Here is a 19,451-nt window from a genome sequence, read left to right as displayed (position 1 = left end):
TATTCAACGATCCTTTTCTACGGTGTTCACCCTTCTGTTATGTTGCTCTTGTTTTGGCCAACTTTTCGCTCAAAGCGGGCAGCGTGCGAAAGATACCTAGATACGAGGGTGCATAATCGGAAAGAATCTGCAACCTGGTGTCGAAAATAAAAGAAATAGAAAAATAAAACGCGAACTCTGGCGTGAGAAACATGAGCAAGCAATGAACGAAAAAAATGACACGGAATAAAAAGGAAATGAAATACGACGATGTTTAGAAAAATCAAATCGACAATGACCAATACGACGTCGAAGAAAGGATAAGTAACGAAATCGATGAAACAGACGCAATTAGGTAAACGAAGAAGCAAATTCTAATTCGAGTGAGAAAAATGAAAGGAAAGTTTATTTGTGGTAATCTCTTTCGTGTGGTGGATTTTTATTGTATTTCTGCAACGACGGTAAATTTTTGTGATATTCTATGGTGCGTGATTTTTGTTATTTTTCCGCGACGAATGTGATTCTTGGAATGTTTCTATCATGAGAGTGATTTTTGTGATATTTTGCAGCATATGTGATTTCTATTATACCTTTGTGATAATCGTGATTTTTGTGTGCAATTTTTGTGATATTTTACAAGTGTGATTTTTTATCATACTTCTGCTTTTCATTCTGTATCGTATTTCTGCAACGACGATAAATTTTTGTGATATTCTATATCACAATAAAAGTAACACTTCTATATTCTGTGTGTGATTTTTGTTATTTTCCTGTGACGAATGTGATTCTTGGAATATTTCTATTATGAGAGCGATTTCTGTAATATTTTGTAGCATATGTGATTTCTATTGTACGTTTGTGATAATTGTGATTTTTGTGGTATTTTGTGTGCAATTTTTGTAACATTTTACGAGTATGATTTTTGTCATACTTCTGCTTTTTATTCTGTATCGTATTTCTGCAACGACGACAAATTTTTGTGATATTCTATATCACAATAAAAGTAACACTTCTATATTCTGTGTGTGATTTTTGTTATTTTCCTGTGACGAATGTGATTCTTGGAATATTTCTATTATGAGAGCGATTTCTGTAATATTTTGTAGCATATGTGATTTCTATTGTACGTTTGTGATAATTGTGATTTTTGTGGTGCAATTTTTGTAACATTTTACGAGTACGATTTTTGTCATACTTCTGTTTTTCATTCTGTATCGTATTCATGTCACGACACGTATAGTATTTTCGTATAACGCGTGTAGTAAATTATTTTTATGATTATGCACCCTATGCGCCTACACACGTTGCACGAATACCCGCATGTACAATCGGGGGACTGAGAAAAAGAACTTTTAACCGAGAAAAATACAAGGGCTGGAAGAAGTGGACACGAGCTTTTAACACAATTAATTTTAACGACACAAGCGTTTCAAACACGGATCCAGATAAGGGATTACTCGTGCATGGTGCCGAATCGAACTATAAATTTGACAGAGCTTACACGATCCACCACTTAGGCCCAAATACGATGGCGATATCTCGCGAGACACGTACTTCAACGAACCTCGATGCAATATTCGTGCAAGCCCCGAGGCACTATCGTGAAACATTATAATTACCAAGGTAGACCGTGATGGACATACTAGTGCTCTTTCGAGTGCTAAGGTGTTTCTCTTACGTATCAATTGCTCGTCGACAGTAACGAAGGAGAATATATGCACACGATATGCACAAAAAGTGCATATTTTCGTTAAAATAAAAATGATTCATTTTTTCACGGAGTAATTGTCATTTTCTTCTTCGTCGACTCAGAAATGAAAATAAGAACACGATTCAATGTATAAATTTAATAGTCTACTTGATTCGATTCGAAATTTGTTTTATACGATCAGAAGAAATAATTGTACGCGAGTAAATATTTGTTCGGCCATTCGCGATATATCGAAGAAAATTTCGAGCAAATCACTCATGGCGGACGACGAATAATAATTGCTCGTATAAATTGTTCGAATTACTGTTCGCGTAAAGTTGTTCGAGTAATACTTAATTCGGTATCCGTAGTCTCTCGAGAACGAGTCAGGAGGCAGCAAATTGTATATCCGCGATCCGTTGAGTAGAACGTGGATAATTTGTTTCTTATTGGGGGGCATTTATCTTTTCAGCGATGGAAAATGCTTCTGTTCGGCGGCGAGAGGTAAAACAGGTATAGTGGGACCACTTTCTACCGGTTCGTTAGTTATAACTTAGGTAGATATACTGTGCGTCTCAATCGAAAAGTAATGCAAAGGATTTCTTCCCGTCTGTAATTGGTATCGGCACCTGTATGGCCAAAAGTTTAAGAGAAAGTAAAATTATACTTCGTCGTAACCGACTTACCGCGATTACGAAGATAAGAACCAGAGCCTACGTGAAAACTTGGATCCGTGTCCCATGAGAACACGGTGTTCCGACGTTAGAAATTAAGCTGCGCGGATCGAAAATTAATAATAATTCGATCCGTGATTTTACGTTTAATTTCTCATATTTTCATAATACGAGAAAGTAATTACATTAGAGCCTCGTGTTGCGCGGTCGAATCGTTAACGCTGCGTACGTTTTCAGAAGAAAAAGTTTCAAATACTCGGTTAATCGAGATAGAACGATGTTGGTTTTCATAGAAATACGTTACGATCGATATCATTTGATCTTTGAAAGTAATAAGGAAAAGAAAAGATGGGACGAAGATTCTTTTGATAAAAAATGTAACAATTAATATTATTTGATCGTTGGAGATGGAATAAAGATTGTTTTGGTAAAAAAATGTTACAATTAATGATATTTGAACTTTGAGAGTACTAGGGAAAGTAAAAGATAGAAAGAAGATTGTTTTGATAAAAAAACTTTACAATTAATATTATTTGATCTTTAGAGATAGAATGGAAATTATTTTGATAAAAAACTTTACAATTAATATTATTCGATCGTTGAAGATAGAATGAAGATTGTTTTGTTAAAAAACGTTACAATTAATGTTATTTGATCTTTGAGAATACTAGGGAAAATGAAAAATAAAATGAAGATTGTTTTGATAAAAAAACGTCACGATTGATATTACCTGATCTTTAAGAATACTTAGGGAAAAAAAATAACAATAATGAAACACTCCAGAGATATACTTAGAATTACAAACAAATGACACAGTCATCTTACAAAGCCCAGGTACAACAGTTATCGATCCAACCCAGAAAATAAACATCGAATAAACGTAAGAATCTTGAAAAAAAACCCAAAAGTTAAAAAACACAGTTAACACTGCACGGTTAACACTGCACGGTGAAAAAATTCGATATTAATTAATTACGGAACGTTTCGAAGACAAATGATCCGACGATTCGTCGAGAGCTTCTAAAAATGCAATCGATCGTCGCGACGAGTTCCCTCGTCCATTCGATCTCAGTTTGGCAGCGATTATTAATAATTCAAGGAGCTCAGTTCGCAATCGATTAACCATAACGCTCGTTTCCCTTTTTTTCGTTCTCGCGGCGAACGTACCGAACAATCTTTCGAGCAAAACGAAAGAAAAAAAAATGAAAGAAGAACAGTTCGAAGAGGGTGGACCACCTATTCCGTTCCCTCTTCAACCTACGCTGAACGAGAGCCGCTCCGATGAATTTGAACGAGCATTACGGTATCCGGGCGCCAGTTGTGCATTTTCATCGTTCTTTCGTCGTCCTTCTCGAGAGCACGACGAGATTTTAGGCACCGGCGAGAGACTGGGTCTTCGCGAAGAGCCAAAAAGAAGGAAAAGCAAACAGCTAGGCTTTCCAAAGGGCATCGACATTAATTCTTTTTATAGCCGTCCTTTCATGCGAATAACGACTGGTTACAATGCCGTCAAGTCCAACAGAGCCAGAAGGGGGGCTGGCGATTTGCATTGAAAAAATACGCGCCGGATATACGAAACGTGGCATCGATAAATATATATGTATATATGTATATATATACACAAGCATTATGTACGCGAATAAGGTGGACGAACCGCCGTAATAAATTCACGGGGGTGAATTTAATTTATTTTTCGGAGTTCTGGTAGTTTTCTGTCAGGATTCCGCGAAGGGTTTCGCAACTGTCGTACGAGGGACTCGTTCCTCTTTCGAATGGACGACAATCGGGCTACCTTGCGGTCTTGTCTAAGGGCGATGCACGACGAGACGAAACACCCTCGGCTTCTTCGAAACATCGTAAACGTACCCGGTATTTTTTCTCGTCTCTCGGTCCCGAGGAAGCACCTTCGAAGAAGTTTGTTAGGCGTGGGTCAGTCTCTTCTGTGTCTTCGTTCGTTCGTTCGTTTGTACAGTGGCTCGCACTTGAAACGGCTCGGATCGTTAATCGTAGTTTCTGTTATTGTTTGTAAAATACACCGCGCGTTGAACAATATTTTTGCAGGCTTTCAGGGCACTTGATCGATTTATTAACGCTTGGTCTACGTGTGTCGAGAAAATATAATTTTTTGGGGTTCAAGTAGTTCGTACTGTCGTTTGCAGTGTCTGTTATTGTTTGTGAAATACACCGCGTGTTGAACAATATTTTTGCAGGCTTTCAGGGCACTTGATCAATTTATTAACGCTTGGTCCACGTAAATCGACAAAATATAATTTTTTGTGTTACAGCGGCTCATATCATCAATTGTACTCTGTTATTGTTTGTAAAATATAACAGGGGCTGACAAATATTTTTACAAATTTTAAGAGCACTAACTAAATTAATCGATACTTGGTCTATATAGATTAAAAGAATACGATTTTTCACGACTGATTGTAAAATCTAAATTGAAATAAATGTATAAAAATATAAATCATTCGGTTGAAATTTTGAACCAATTTATAGAAGCTATCCATACAACACATACAACTATTGTTTCAATGTTTTGACACATTTTCGAGAATTAATTTAACGTTAACTCGATTCTTTCGCGAGTCCCATTTCGTTGATATTTTTTTTTTTGAATCCAAGTAAACCAAATTCGAAGATATGCGACCCAATAATGTTCAAGGTTGCGCGAGAGAACGAAACCTACATCGAGCAACATCTTCGTACTGTACGCCAATTTCCAGTAAAACGTTCAAACCGTAGTCATCCTCTCCGATATAAAGAAAACGCTGACTAAGCGTTTTTTCTCCGATTCCGTGTAACCTTGAGCATCGTCTCGATCTTCTTTGCGCAATAAAATCTCAAGAAAAATGACCTTGAAACAATCTCCGTGGAAAGAAAAATTGAACCGTCGTTCTTACCCCGAAGATCCGACACGATAAATGGAAAGTGTATCCATGTCTCGTAGAATCAATCGTTTCCGTTCAATTCCAAGTCTCATCCTAAGACACCCTTTCCACGATAAAATACCAAAAGAACGAACGTGTCTCTATCATAATTCGATAGAGAACTTGGGCCTCTGAGTGTCTCAAATGTGATCCATAGAGAAAGGAAAATTATAGAAATGTCTATTGATTTAAATGCTTCGTCTAAGTTCGATCAACTGTGTTAGATGTCTCTTGCTATAATATAGAATATAGCTAACACTTAGAAATTTAAAGAAAGTGAGATTGATCACTTGGGTCTCTGAGTGTCTCAAATGTGATCCATAAAAAAGGGAAAGTTATAGAAATGTCTATTGAGTTAAATGCTTCGTCTAAGTTTGATTAACTCTGTCAGACGTCTTCTGCTATAATATAGAATATAGCTAACACTTAGAAATTTATAGAAAGTGAGATCGATCACTTGGGTCTCTGAGTGTCTCAAATGTGATCCATAGAGAAAGGAAAATTATAGAAATGTCTATTGAGTTAAATGCTTCGTCTAAGTTCGATCAACTGTGTTAGGTGTCTCTTGCTATAATATAGAATATAGCTAACACTTAGAAATTTATAGAAAGTGAGATCGATCACTTGGGTCTCCGAGTGTCTCGAATGTGATCCATAGAGAAAGGAAAATTATAGAAATGTCTATTGAGTTAAATGCTTCGTCTAAGTTCGATCAACTGTGTTAGATGTCTCTTGCTATAATATAGAATATAGCTAACACTTAGAAATTTATAGAAAGTGAGATCGATCACTTGGGTCTCTGAGTGTCTCAAATGTGATCCATAAAAAAGGGAAAGTTATAGCAATGTCTATTGAGTTAAATGCTTCGTCTAAGTTTGATTAACTCTGTCAGACGTCTTCTGCTATAATATAGAATATAGCTAACACTTAGAAATTTATAGAAAGTGAGATCGATCACTTGGGTCTCTGAGTGTCTCAAATGTGATCCATAGAGAAAGGAAAATTATAGAAATGTCTATTGAGTTAAATGCTTCGTCTAAGTTCGATCAACTGTGTTAGGTGTCTCTTGCTATAATATAGAATATAGCTAACACTTAGAAATTTATAGAAAGTGAGATCGATCACTTGGGTCTCCGAGTGTCTCGAATGTGATCCATAGAGAAAGGAAAATTATAGAAATGTCTATTGAGTTAAATGCTTCGTCTAAGTTCGATCAACTGTGTTAGATGTCTCTTGCTATAATATAGAATATAGCTAACACTTAGAAATTTATAGAAAGTGAGATCGATCACTTGGGTCTCTGAGTGTCTCGAATGTGATCCATAGAAAAAGGAAAGTTATAGAAATGTCTATTGAGTTAAATGCTTCGTCTAAGTTTGATTAACTCTGTCAGACGTCTTCTGCTATAATATAGAATATAGCTAATTATTGTAGAATATTAAATAAAAGATAACGCGAAATCGTATTTCGTGTATTCTGCCTTCGAATATTTCTATACCCATTCTGCATTGTTCGGCAGGGATACCAAACCCACGAGAGGTCTATATATTTTCTCGAACGTTGAAAAGAAATTCTTGCCAGTTCGCAGCTTATTCGCGAGAAGGATTACGGCTGTAAGTTCGGTGGGTGCAACATTACCGAGAAATACATCAATTCCGAGAAAACAAACTCCCCCTACACAGGGTTACATTCCTTTGTTGCGAAGGTAGCTCGTTGTGGTTTCACCCGGAGAGATGTTCGTTGAGAACTGCACAGAAGGTCAAAGATCCATCTTGCAGATGACTGCTGCACACGCCGAGTTATTCCTTGCGCCGATTCCCTCGGTTTAATCGTGTCTGCGCCTTCTTCCACGGATTTGTGACGATCGTCACGCGCCTCTGTACCGTTACCGTGTACGAGTTACGCAATGCGTTTACCGAAAGAAAACTCAATTGTACAGTTTTCTCGTACGTCGAAGACGCCGCGAGCAGCTCCTGAACAAACGCTGGTGACCGAAGGACGAATCGGTACATCGTTACGTGTGTTTGACTACAATGTGAAACATAATTAAAATCGTAGAAATTTACAGAGAGTAACATTGATCACTCGGGTTTCTGAGAGTCTCAAATACGATTCATAGAAATAGGACAGTTATGGAAATGTCTATCGAGTTAAGTATTTCGGCCAAGTTTAATCGTCTGTGTTAGATGTCCCTTGCTACAGTATAGAATATAGCTAAGACTTAGAAATTTATAGAAAGTGAGATTGATCACTTGGGTCTCTGAGAGTCTCAAATATGACCCGTAGTAAAAGAAAGGTTGTAGAAATGTCTATTGAGTTAAATGCTTCGTCTAAGTTTGATCACCTATGTTAGATGTCTCTTGCTATGATATAGAATATAGCTATCGCTTAGAAATTTATAGAAAGTGAGATTGATCACTTGGGTCTCCGAGTGTCTCAAATGTGATCCATAGAAAAAGGAGAGTTATAGAAATGTCTATTGAGTTAAATGTTTCGTCCAAGTTCGATTAACTGTGTTAGATGTCTCCTGCTATAAAATGAAATATAGCTAAGACTTAGAAATTTATAGAAAGTGAGATCGATCACTCGGGTCTCTGAGAGTCTCAAATATGAGAAAGGAAAGTTATAGAAATATCTATTGAGTTAATTGATTCGTTCGAGTTTGATCAACCTGTTATAATATGGAATATAGCTAACACTTTATGAAGAAATTTATACGAAGTGAAATTGATCACTTGGACCTCCGAGAGTCTCAAACATGACCCATAAAAGAAAAGAAGGTTACAGAAATATCTATCGAGTTAAGTGCTTCGTCCAAGTTTGATCACCAGTCTTAGATGTCTCTTGTTGAAATATAGAGAAAATATATTTCTCAAAACTTAGAACTTTGCAAAAAATGGAGTCGATTACTCGAACTCCTGAGCAAGGAATGAAAACAATAACAATATCGATTTTGTTTCATAAAACAGTTACGAGAACCGAAAAAGTGTTATGACTGTATGGTATCGATTCTATAGCTACTAGTTTTCGAGTCTGTATCGATTACTGTTTCGTTCAAACGATTTCGTTTGAGAACAATGTCATTGTGACGCTAACGATACATGTTAAATATAAGATTAAGTTACAATGAAAGAAGGAACTCGAACATTTGCAACGTTTCGTGATCGTTCCCGCGAAACGAAGATGCAATTAAGAGAAATGACTGGACGATTAACAGAGTTTTACGAACGATTCGTCAGAGGCATTCGAACGTCCTGGAATCGTGACGATCGGCCGATACGAGGTGGGATTTTCCCAAGGTTCGATTAGACGACCTAATAAAGCGAATGCATTTTGGCGGAGAGAAAGAAGGGGCAGCGATAAAACAATTAAAAAGGAGCTAAAGGACCAGCGGGATGAGACGTACCGCAGGAGGGTCCGCCAACAGAGAAAAATAAAAGATAAGAGCAGAAAATAAGAGGAGAGAAGAAGTGGTGGACTCGAACTCGTCAAGGACCAGAGGTCCTTGCTCTCCGGGTCATAGCAACCCACAGACTCACAAGATTTTCTGCACTTCGGACTCCCACAGAGGCTCTCAAATTTATCCTATTTCTAACGACCTGTTCGGCCCACAATGGTGGATCCAGAGACCAATAGAGTCACGAGAATCGAACACTGACCGAATCGCGTGAAAGCGTTCGGATTTTACGAGTTTCCAGCGTCTGGTGTCTTCTTCCAGCGAATAATTTTGAAGGAAGATGCTGAGTTATTTCCTGTCTAGGAATGGAATGACCTTCGGTTCTTTCACTGCGATGGACGCGCGCGCACGCAAGAGAAACACGAACGAAAAGGGCTCTATACAGTTTCTACTTTTGTCTTGCAAACTGACACAATTTTTTATTCGAATAATAGTAATATATTCCGAAAATTGAGAGCAAACGTACATATATGTATAATAGGTTGTTCAGGAAGTTTTATCGTTCGATAAAACTTATTCAACAGTACTGTTCAATGTAGTTTTGTTCAATGTAGTACTGGTCAGTGTAGTACTGTTCAGTGTAGTACTGTTCAATGTAGTACTCTTCAATGTAGTACTGTTCAGTGTAGTACTCTTCAATGTAGTACTGTTCAGGGTAGTACTGTTCAATGTAGTACTCTTCAATGTAGTACTGTTCAATGTAGTACTATTCAATGTAGTACTATTCAATATAGTACTGTTCAATGTAGTACTGTCCAATGTAGTACTGTTCAGTGTAGTTCTGTTCAATAAGTTTTATTAAACGACAAAATGTATTGAACAGTACTACATTGAATAGTACTATGACGATAATACTATAAATAGTACTGATGTACGATATACATTATCGAACGACAAAATTTATTGAACAGTACTACATTATCGAACGACAAACCTTATTGAACAGTACTACATTATTGAACGACAAAACTTATTGAACAGTACTAGATTGAACAGTACCACATTGAACAGTACTACACTGAACCGTACTGCATTGAACAGTTTTATCGAACGACAAAACTTAACGAACAACCTATTATATAATATTTATCAGTCTTCCTTCCAAGCAAAATCCTTAGTAGTTCATTCCATTATATGTTCATCGTATTAACAAAAAATTGAAAAGTCTTGGTACATCGTTAAAAAATTGAATTCTGAATATTTTTTACAAAATTGAAATATTTAAAGTAACCAAATACATTCGTGTATACTATCGAGTCGTTCGGAAAGTTTCATTTCGTGTCTTTTTGGTGAAAATGAAACACGATCTTTTTAGAGTGTATAAACATTTTATTAAATTGTATATTCTCCATTTTGGAAAACGAAATGACTTTCCGAACAATCTAATAGCTTCCCTGGAAGAGTTTGAACTAACTTAATTGAAACGTTATCCTAACACAAAAATCCTTTCAACTCCCCAGCTTCTTGTTCAGCCGATCGAGATAGCAACGTGTCGGTCCATTAATTGGTCAACGGATACAAAATCCTATAATGAAAGGGATGATAAGAAACCGCCACCGAAACGTTACATTTAATTATATCGAAAGGTCTGCAAACAGTTTTCATAAATTAATGTTGAATTTACGTAACTGTGACACCGTGTCGAAAGTTTCAACGAACGTGTCAGCACGCTCGGAGTTCGCGCACTAGAAAGCATAAGATATTTCTTTGATAATTGCTTCTTCTTTATGCGTACGCGTGAGACTTAACGATGAACCGAAGTGGTACACGATGTTCAGCAATGTTTCATAAATTAGCATTTTCGTGTCTCGATCTAATTTCCAATGGAACAGCGTGCGGGATCGTGGCTGGAAATAATTCCGAAAAAGAAGTAAATTAGAAAATGACACGGTGTTCCCTATGCAAATCCCGAGTAAGTTCAAGTAGATGAAAATTACACAAAGACATGGTAAAAATATTTTCTAGGAACCTGTGGCCAGTTTTGCTCGAGTGCTCGCTCGTTGCCTCTTTCAGGCGCGCATTCGTTCGAAAGGTAAAATTCTTTCTAAAAAATTCGATATTTTCTAAAGAAAAATCAACCTTTTGAAAATTTCACGAGTAGAACGGCGAGAAGAAATTTCATTTGTACGATTTGATTCGTACGGTCTCTTTTTGTAAATTGTGAAGTACTCGAAATCAATTTCTCTACGTGTTACGAAAGAACGATGTTTCGATTGAATAATAATTTAGAGTAGTATACAAAATTGGACAATTTTATTATAATTTTTCCGAATTCACTGAGAAACGTTGAATCTCGATACATCGTACAGATTTATTCACACGATTGTGATCATTTACAATAATATTTGTATTATTGCCAGATCGTCCTTCGTTCTTGGCCAAGACGATCTCGAGACTGTTATCTAATCGGGATCAACGAGCGTTGAAAATTGATTAATTACTGTCATTTCGACATTTCACTCTCTCCTTGAAGTGCAAGAAGAATTAATCAATAGTTTCGGTTAATTAAAGAATTGAACAATTAACCGTTGGATTTGAAATCGAGGGTGAGATCGAGGGGAGCGAAGGGGTACGAGTGCTCACCGCGAGAGACTTTCGAAACTCGGTGTCCATTGTTTCGTTCTGATGTGTCTCGTTTCCTCTTGTGACCATTCTCACCGAGCATCGTGATAATCTTTGTCTGGTAACAAGGCGTCCCCGGTTACATCTACCTTTCTACACGAGGAACCAAGGTGAAAATCCTTGGTGAATTCTATGCCGAGCTTGAAGCCTTTCTTCTTCCGGGAAGTGTGTTCGGTTCTTTACGAAATCTTTTCCGTTTTTCTTTTCATGCAAATTCGCTGAATCGATTTTGTAAGAAAGCTGCAGGTGTATCCTCGATGATCACTTGCACGTGAAACAACGATGACTCGTCGTTTGTATTTTTGGTACGTCGATTTTGTTAAATTTGATGCTTAAATCCGTTCAATACTTAATACGACACCGAGTTATATTCTGTTTCAACGCGTCATTATTGCTACAGAAATTGTACGCTCAATAGTGTAACCGTAAACAGAGAGTGTCTCTCTCTGTGTGAAAAAATTAAAGGAATTTTGTTAACATTCACCGAACATAATGAAAATTTTAAAGAACGTTGCGGAATAATCGATTTAATAATCCAGAAAGAATCTTTCTCTTTAGAATGAAGAAAAACTTGACCCCTTTGTTTAAAATTTTTAATCGCACGGACAACTCGATGGTTAATTACGTAATAGGAGCAAATATTGCGACAGAGCTTCAAAGTTGTAGTCATTTTTAATATTAGAATTTAACGTCGGTATTAAAATGTTAAGATCGACAGCTGTTTTTATTGATAAACTCAGTCACATGCTTTAATACACAGACGTGTTTTAATATTTATAGGTGTACGTCAATTAGAGATCATGTTGCTATGATTTCTACATACTGTTATTACAACCAGCTAATTTCTTAATTTCTCGAGTCAAACGAAACAGTTAGAAACAGTTCGGTAAGTGCAGTCATTTTCTCATAGAAAAAAAGTAACGCTTTCGTTTCGCTGTTAATATACAGTTTACGCTATCATTATTTATAGGAAGTATTCTATTATGCATTCGATAATAACCCATTATTTACGTATAACGTGTTTATAATACTATTTTGTAGATCACAATATCGTGCGAGCAGTTAATCATAAGGCTTGCTTGTAAAGATCTCCATTCGATCACAGCGAAAGTGTTGAATGTGTCGAGCGATCCTTCGGGCGTGTTTGAACAGTAGCTTTCTAAGCATCGTTGATGAAATACCTTCGATTTCGAGTTTGTGGTCAATTTCTAGCATCGTTCGATGGATTTTGATCGATCATCGTTTCTCTTTTCGAAAGAGAAGAAAATAACTCGCGAAGAATAACTTTTCGAGATCAGTGAAACTTCGTTTCGTTGCTACTGTATTAATAATTCTTCGAAGCTCGACGAAGTGCACTGTAGAAATATTTACAGGAGTTCATCGTTGCGAAACCTTATACACAAGTTTTGCAAAATCCTCACAGGATCGCTAGGAAGTGAGTGAAAGGAACGGAAGAGTAGGGAGTATTCAAGGGAAGGAGAAACCGCTGCATTATTCATTTGCGTGGAATTAATAATAATGTTAAACGTTGTGTCTTTATGATCCACTTACAATTAATTGCACAACCGAGTGCACCTGTAAATGGAAAACTCTAGACACGCTATTGAGTAAACGCTTCTTTTTAATCAGTTTAAAGTGATCTGTTATTCTAATCTAGAAAGCCCTTCTCTGCTTTTGGTAAATAAACATTATTGTATATAGTTTATTGGATTTATATGCAGTGATATTTTATGCATTGGAAGGGAAAAGTTTGCAAAATTATTTTCACAAATTTCTTGGATCACTCCAACATTTCTATTACTGCGCCTAATTAATTTTTAATATACTTTCTTTCGTGTATATGTGTGTGTATACGTGTACATTTGTATCATTACGTGTGTAATCGTATAGGTGTTGTCACGTTTTCATTTTTAATTTAACTTAATTTTTCTAACGATACTGATCGAAGGTTCTGCGCGATCGATTAAAATTTTACATTCGCATCGATCAAAATCATGCTTCGAAGATTAATTATACATTTTACTTGCGTAGAAAAATTGACACTTTCCCTTCGAACCACCTGATCATTTTCTTTTAAATAGTGTCTTACGTACTATTTTTTTACGATTCAGGCTTGGTAACTTCGCGTACTCCTTACATATCCAATTTTGACTTTCAAATTTCTATTATTTCAACGTTATTATTTTCACACATAACTAGGGACATAATTTTGTAAATGCACCGGTTTAATTGCATAATTTGTCTGAGAATGACTCTCAGCCAAATGAGATTCGAAGCGTCCAGTCACGTAACCATGATTTTCCATCCACATTCCGTAACCTGTTTGTCCGCATATTCTAGGCAATGTATCATAGATACACCCAAACTTTTGATAAGTACCATAATTACGTTCAACTAATAAATTCGTTCTCTTGCATCAAATATGAGAAACGCGTGTTACAAGTCGTAAAGTGTATTCATTCGAGTAAATTCTACTCACAAAAGTACATATGGATGTACAAAGTACACGAAAAGTAAATAAGTACACTTCTTCGCAGAATGGTCATCTTCTTGTGCGATTCTTTTCCTAGCACCAAATTAATTCACAAATATCTATCGCCTAAAAATCGATCGGTCAATTTTTAAAAACTCGTCCAATGTCAATTTCATCGTATCTAAATCGTTGAAAATTTATGATAAATATTATAAATTTCACTGATACTCGTAACGTTTTGCGTGTAATACATTCTCGTAAATAATTAATACGAATTTCCTTTGGGTTCATCTTCGATTGAAAAATGATAACCAACTCGCTCAAACGCGCTCCAACTGATAAAATACCGAATACAAAATATCGATTAACGTCTCGTGTACTGCAGCCTGTGTGTAGTGGGTTCTTCTTTATCGTCAATAGAATTTTCCTTATAATTATATCTGAAAAATGATAACCAACTCGATCAAACACACTGCAACTAATAGAAGATCGAATACAAAACATCGATTAACGTTTTATGTACTACAGCCTGTGTGTACTGGGTTCTTCCTTATCCTCGATAGAATTTTCCTTATATATATTTATAACTGAAAAATGATAACCAACTCGTTCAAACATGCTTCAACTGATAAAAGACCCAACTCAAAACATCAATTAACGTCTCATGTACTACAGCCTGCATGTAGTGCATTTTCCTTTATTCTCAACACGAATTTTCTTTATATATATTTATAACTGAAAAATGATAACCAACTCGTTCAAACGCGCTCCAACTGATAAAATACCGAATACAAAACATCGATTAACGTCTCGTGTACTGCAGCCTGTGTGTAGTGGATTCTTCTTTATCCTCAACACGAATTTTCCTTATATATATTTATAACTGAAAAATGATAACCAACTCGTTCAAACGCGCTCCAACTGATAAAATACCGAATACAGAACATCGATGGACATTTACATAATGAAAAATCTCGCTCGGTGAAATACTCGAAAACTGATGAAACGATTCAATGATAGGGTGTCGTGTCGAATCACTCTTAATTTCATTCGCCTTATTCCCATTATTTCTGGCATTGTCTGCTCGCGAGCAAGAAGCTCAAGGCGAGTCGCGGGCAGAAAACCACGCCGAAGAGTGTCGGTGAATTTCATCTGGTAATCAAGAGTGTTTCACCACTATTTTCACCAACTTATCGCGTGAAGCGGCTCGAACCGGTGAAAGAAACCGTGAAGGCCTTCTTTCGAGAACGCTGAAGTGCGAAGGAATATGCACGCCGTTTCTAGCACCGGCAGCCGTGGCATTAGTCAAGAAAGACAGCACTCGCGGTTATTGAGATCAGCTTCTTTGCTTCAACGTTAAACGAGGAGAGAAGGTTTCTACCACGCGATCACCGGCAAAAGATCATCCGAGGGGATTTCACCGGCGGTGCAATGATACCGATTCCCACTCAAAGTAATCTCAACTTTATATCGAGCAAACGCCCCTGCATCGTCTTTCGAAAGAATGAAGAACGATCCTGCATCGTTAGCCACGCGCCTCGTTTGCCGTTAATCTTGCATAACGTCAAATCGGGAAGATATTAGATCGACGATTATCCCGATATCCGTTGGGTGAATAACCTGTGCGCTGTTCCCTTTGGATACATCGGTTACGAACAGGTCCTCGAACCAGTTGGATCGTTGAGGTTCTGTTGCAAGATCGGCTTTGGTCAAAGGGTGGTCTCGAACAACGAGACTCTACGAACCGATGTGACTGGACTCTTAATTTTCTGGAGAATGTTCATAATGAACGTTTCTTTCACTCGTGATGTAAACTATACCAGATGGTTGGGAAAAGATGGTATTTGTACTTCCAACGAAGTTTATCTTCGAACCGATGCGACTGGAAAGTAACATATCACGAGTTCAATTTTCTTTCGACTTTGTGTTTAGTTGTATTTGGTTTAGAGCTGTTGCAAGATCGGCTTTGGTCAAAGGGTGGTCTCGAACAACGAGACTCTACGAACCGATATGACTGGACTCTTAATTTTCTGGAGAATGTTCATAATGAACGTTTCTTTCACTCGTGATGTAAACTATACCAGATGGTTGGGAAAAGATGGTATTTGTAATTGCAACGAAGTTTATCTTCGAACCGATGCGACTGGAAAGTAACATATCACGAGTTCAATTTTCTTTCGACTTTGTGTTTAGTTGGTTTTGGTTTAGAGCTGAGGATAATTGTGGAGATCAATAGTTTGGAATTGTACAGTTCAGGGTAACATTTGTGGCTTCATTTCTGACTGTAATGTAAGTCTTCAAATATGCATTATTACAGTTCCAAATAGTTGGAATAAAAATTAGAGACAATTCATGTTGTACATATTGTCTCGATATTATATCTGAAAATATAACTAAAACTTAACAATTTACAGAAAGTCGAGTTTATTGGTTCGGTTTCTGAAAGGTTCAAGTATAGCCATAAAGCGAGGGAGGGTTGTAGATCGACTATTAAGTTAAGTGCTTCGTCCAAGTCGGTCAGGAAAGTTTGAGAAACGTTGTATTGGATGTCTCTTCCTGTAATTTAAAATATAGCCAAAACTTACAAATTTACAGAAAGTCGAGTTGATCGGTTACAGAAAAAAGAAGATCATAGAGCAGTGAATAGACTATGAAAAATGTACAGAAAGTAAAGTTGATCGTTCGAGTTTTCAAGAAAACTCGTAGAAAAAAGAAGATTATAAAATTATGAATCGACCATTAAACAATTACAAAAAATAAAATTAATTACTGGTGCTTCAAAGAAGCTCGATTATAACGCATAAAAAAGGAAGGTTATAGGGTTCGACTATCGTGTTAACTACTAGGTTGTCCAATAAGTTTTGTCGTTTTAAAAAAATATTATAACACTTCAACTTTGAACAAATGTAAATATACTGAGTCGACAGATCTACACGAAACTTCACACATGTTCGTCGAACAGTAGTACCATTTTTAGAAAAATAAATAAACTTAATAGCTCCATTTGTTATGGAACGACAAAACTTATTGAGCAAACCTATTACTTTATCCAACTGGGTCAGGAAACTTTGAGAAACACTGTGTCAGGATGTCTCTCGCTATAATGTAAATACAATGTCTCTCAGCAAAGCTTGTAAATTTGTGCGTAAAAGCCGAGCTGCCGAAGGAATTGTCCGCGACAAGTGTGTTTTGAAATAATCGCGAAACAATTGCATGTGAACAGAAGAACATCAAAAGGATGGTAGTTTTACGAAGGACGAAGGATACGAAGAGTTGTTTCGCAAGACTGGTTCACGGTGGGCTTATTAACACTAGAACTACCGATAGTTTCCGATATATTAAGGTGTTCCTCATACGTATTTTAGGGAAATTAATGGTTGGGGAAAAAGAGAAACTTATGAAATTGATTACATCTACAGAATAAAAAATGTCGTAACGTCTTTTGAAAATATTGTGTTTTGAAAGTATTGTCTTTTGAAAATACTGCCTTTTGAAAATATTGTGTTTTGAAAGTATTGTCTTTTGAAAATATTGCCTTTTGAAAATATTGTTTTTTGAAAGTATTGTTTTTTGAAAATATAGTCTTTTGAAAGTATTGTCTTTTGAAAGTATTGTCTTTTGAAAATATTGTCTTTTGAAAGTATTGTCTTTTGAAAATATTGCCGTTTGAAAATATTGTCTTTTGAAAGTATTGTCTTTTGAAAATATAGTCTTTTGAAAGTATTATCTTTTGAAAATATAATCTTTTGAAAGTATGGTCTTTTGAAAATATAATATTTTAAAAGTATTGTTTTTTGAAAGTATTGTCTTTGGAAAATATTGTGTTTCGAAAGTATTGTCTTTTGAAAATATAGTCTTTTGAAAATATTGTTCTTTGAAAGTATTGTCTTTTGAAAATATAGTCTTTTGAAAGTATTGTCTTTTGAAAATATTGTCTTTTAAAAATATTATCTTTTGAAAATATAACCTTTTGAAAGTATGGTCTTTTGAAAATATAATCTTTTAAAAGTATTGCCTTTTGAAAGTATTGTCTTTTGTAAGTATTGCCTTTTGAAAGTATTGTCTTTTGAAAATATTCTCTTTTGAAATTTTTTTTTTTTTTAAATAGTGCCTTTTGAAAATATTGTCTTTCGAAAATATGCTACGTAATTTAAAGTAAATTCCTTTGTAAAAGTAGTTGCAACCAGTCGTTTCGACTGGTTGGTAAATCTATTGCTGATTGCTTTATCGAATCAATTTCGCGCACGATGAACAGCCCTGTGATGATACAGAAACGAGGAAGGACTTTTGCATATAGTATTCGTCCCATAAAGGGAGAAGGAAACAGGAGTGAAATACGATCGCGTGCGATGATAGAGTCAACGCAATTTGCTCGGCATGGTTACGAAGTATCCGAGCGTGAAGTATCGCGCGATAAATTCAATTACTTCGTCGTTAAATCATGCACAATGGAATCAAAAGGACGGAGCTGCGTTCCGTTTCGACTTAGAGTGATAAGCTCGATTCGATCGTCGGAAATCGATGTCTAAAGGACAATGAACGCCATTGGAACGTTTGTATTCGGCCGCGATACCAAGCAATGCAATTAAACGAGTACCGAGAGTGGTTAATTTTTAACATTCGTTGCATAACTATGCACGCGCGAATTAATTCACCTGGAAAATAAGATAAGGACCGTTTATTGTAAATTACACCGATATTGGAATGCTTGTTCCAATTTGTACGAAAATATTGAAATATTTTATCACAAGTACAATTTATGGTAACTGTTCAATGAGCCAAATGGAGAAAATTTATTATTGAATTTTTATTTATCTTTCGACCTTGCAAACGAACAGAGGTGTATTATAGAAGCACGTAATTGTTCGAGGGAAGTGTACAAAGTTTGAAAACGATACAATAATATTGTACGTAATGTAACATTAAACGTAATGGAAGTAGAGGATATTTTCATACGGAAAAGGAAGTGAACCTAGAAGACATACATACGAAGAAAATTTCCATTATAATCGAGACAAACATGTTGACTTCCACTTCGTGGAATTAGAAAGTACCTATCCATGCCTAAATAATTTTACGCCATATTGTATATCTCGATTGTCGCATCATCGCTGAAATAATCTAAATGTCACGAAGTCGTGTCATTTGTAACGTGTGTCGAAGTTATTCATTGAAAGAATTAGAACTTTCTTTTATTAAAACGTAAAGGCAACGAGTGAAATCGAGAGTTTACAGTGAAAATATAAATTATGGGAGGAGAATCGATGAATTTAAGGGTGAAAATTTGTTACGTGTCACGATGTGTCTGAATTTGATCGATTGTCCGTAATTTATAAGATAAATATTGACAAATTCGACGCTGAGAATTGATAAATGGATCCAGATCGATCTTGGATAACGACTGCGTCTGGAGTTGAAATTATTCGGATGGAGAATTATTCAGCAGGGAAATTTGAAATTAATTACCAAGTTATTGTAAATTGGATCCAGTTTTCCCGTGTCTGACATAATTTTAAGATATCTAGTAAAAAAAGAATTATGTCATTCGTTTCAGTGAAATTTGTTCGTTTTCGCATTTACTTTGCTCTTAGTAGTCAAAAATTTAATAAACTTAACTATTATC

This window comes from Ptiloglossa arizonensis, chromosome 2 (assembly GCF_051014685.1).
Source record: "Ptiloglossa arizonensis isolate GNS036 chromosome 2, iyPtiAriz1_principal, whole genome shotgun sequence".
Classification (NCBI taxonomy): Eukaryota; Metazoa; Arthropoda; class Insecta; order Hymenoptera; family Colletidae; genus Ptiloglossa; species Ptiloglossa arizonensis.
Note: the sequence above shows the minus strand (reverse complement) of the source record.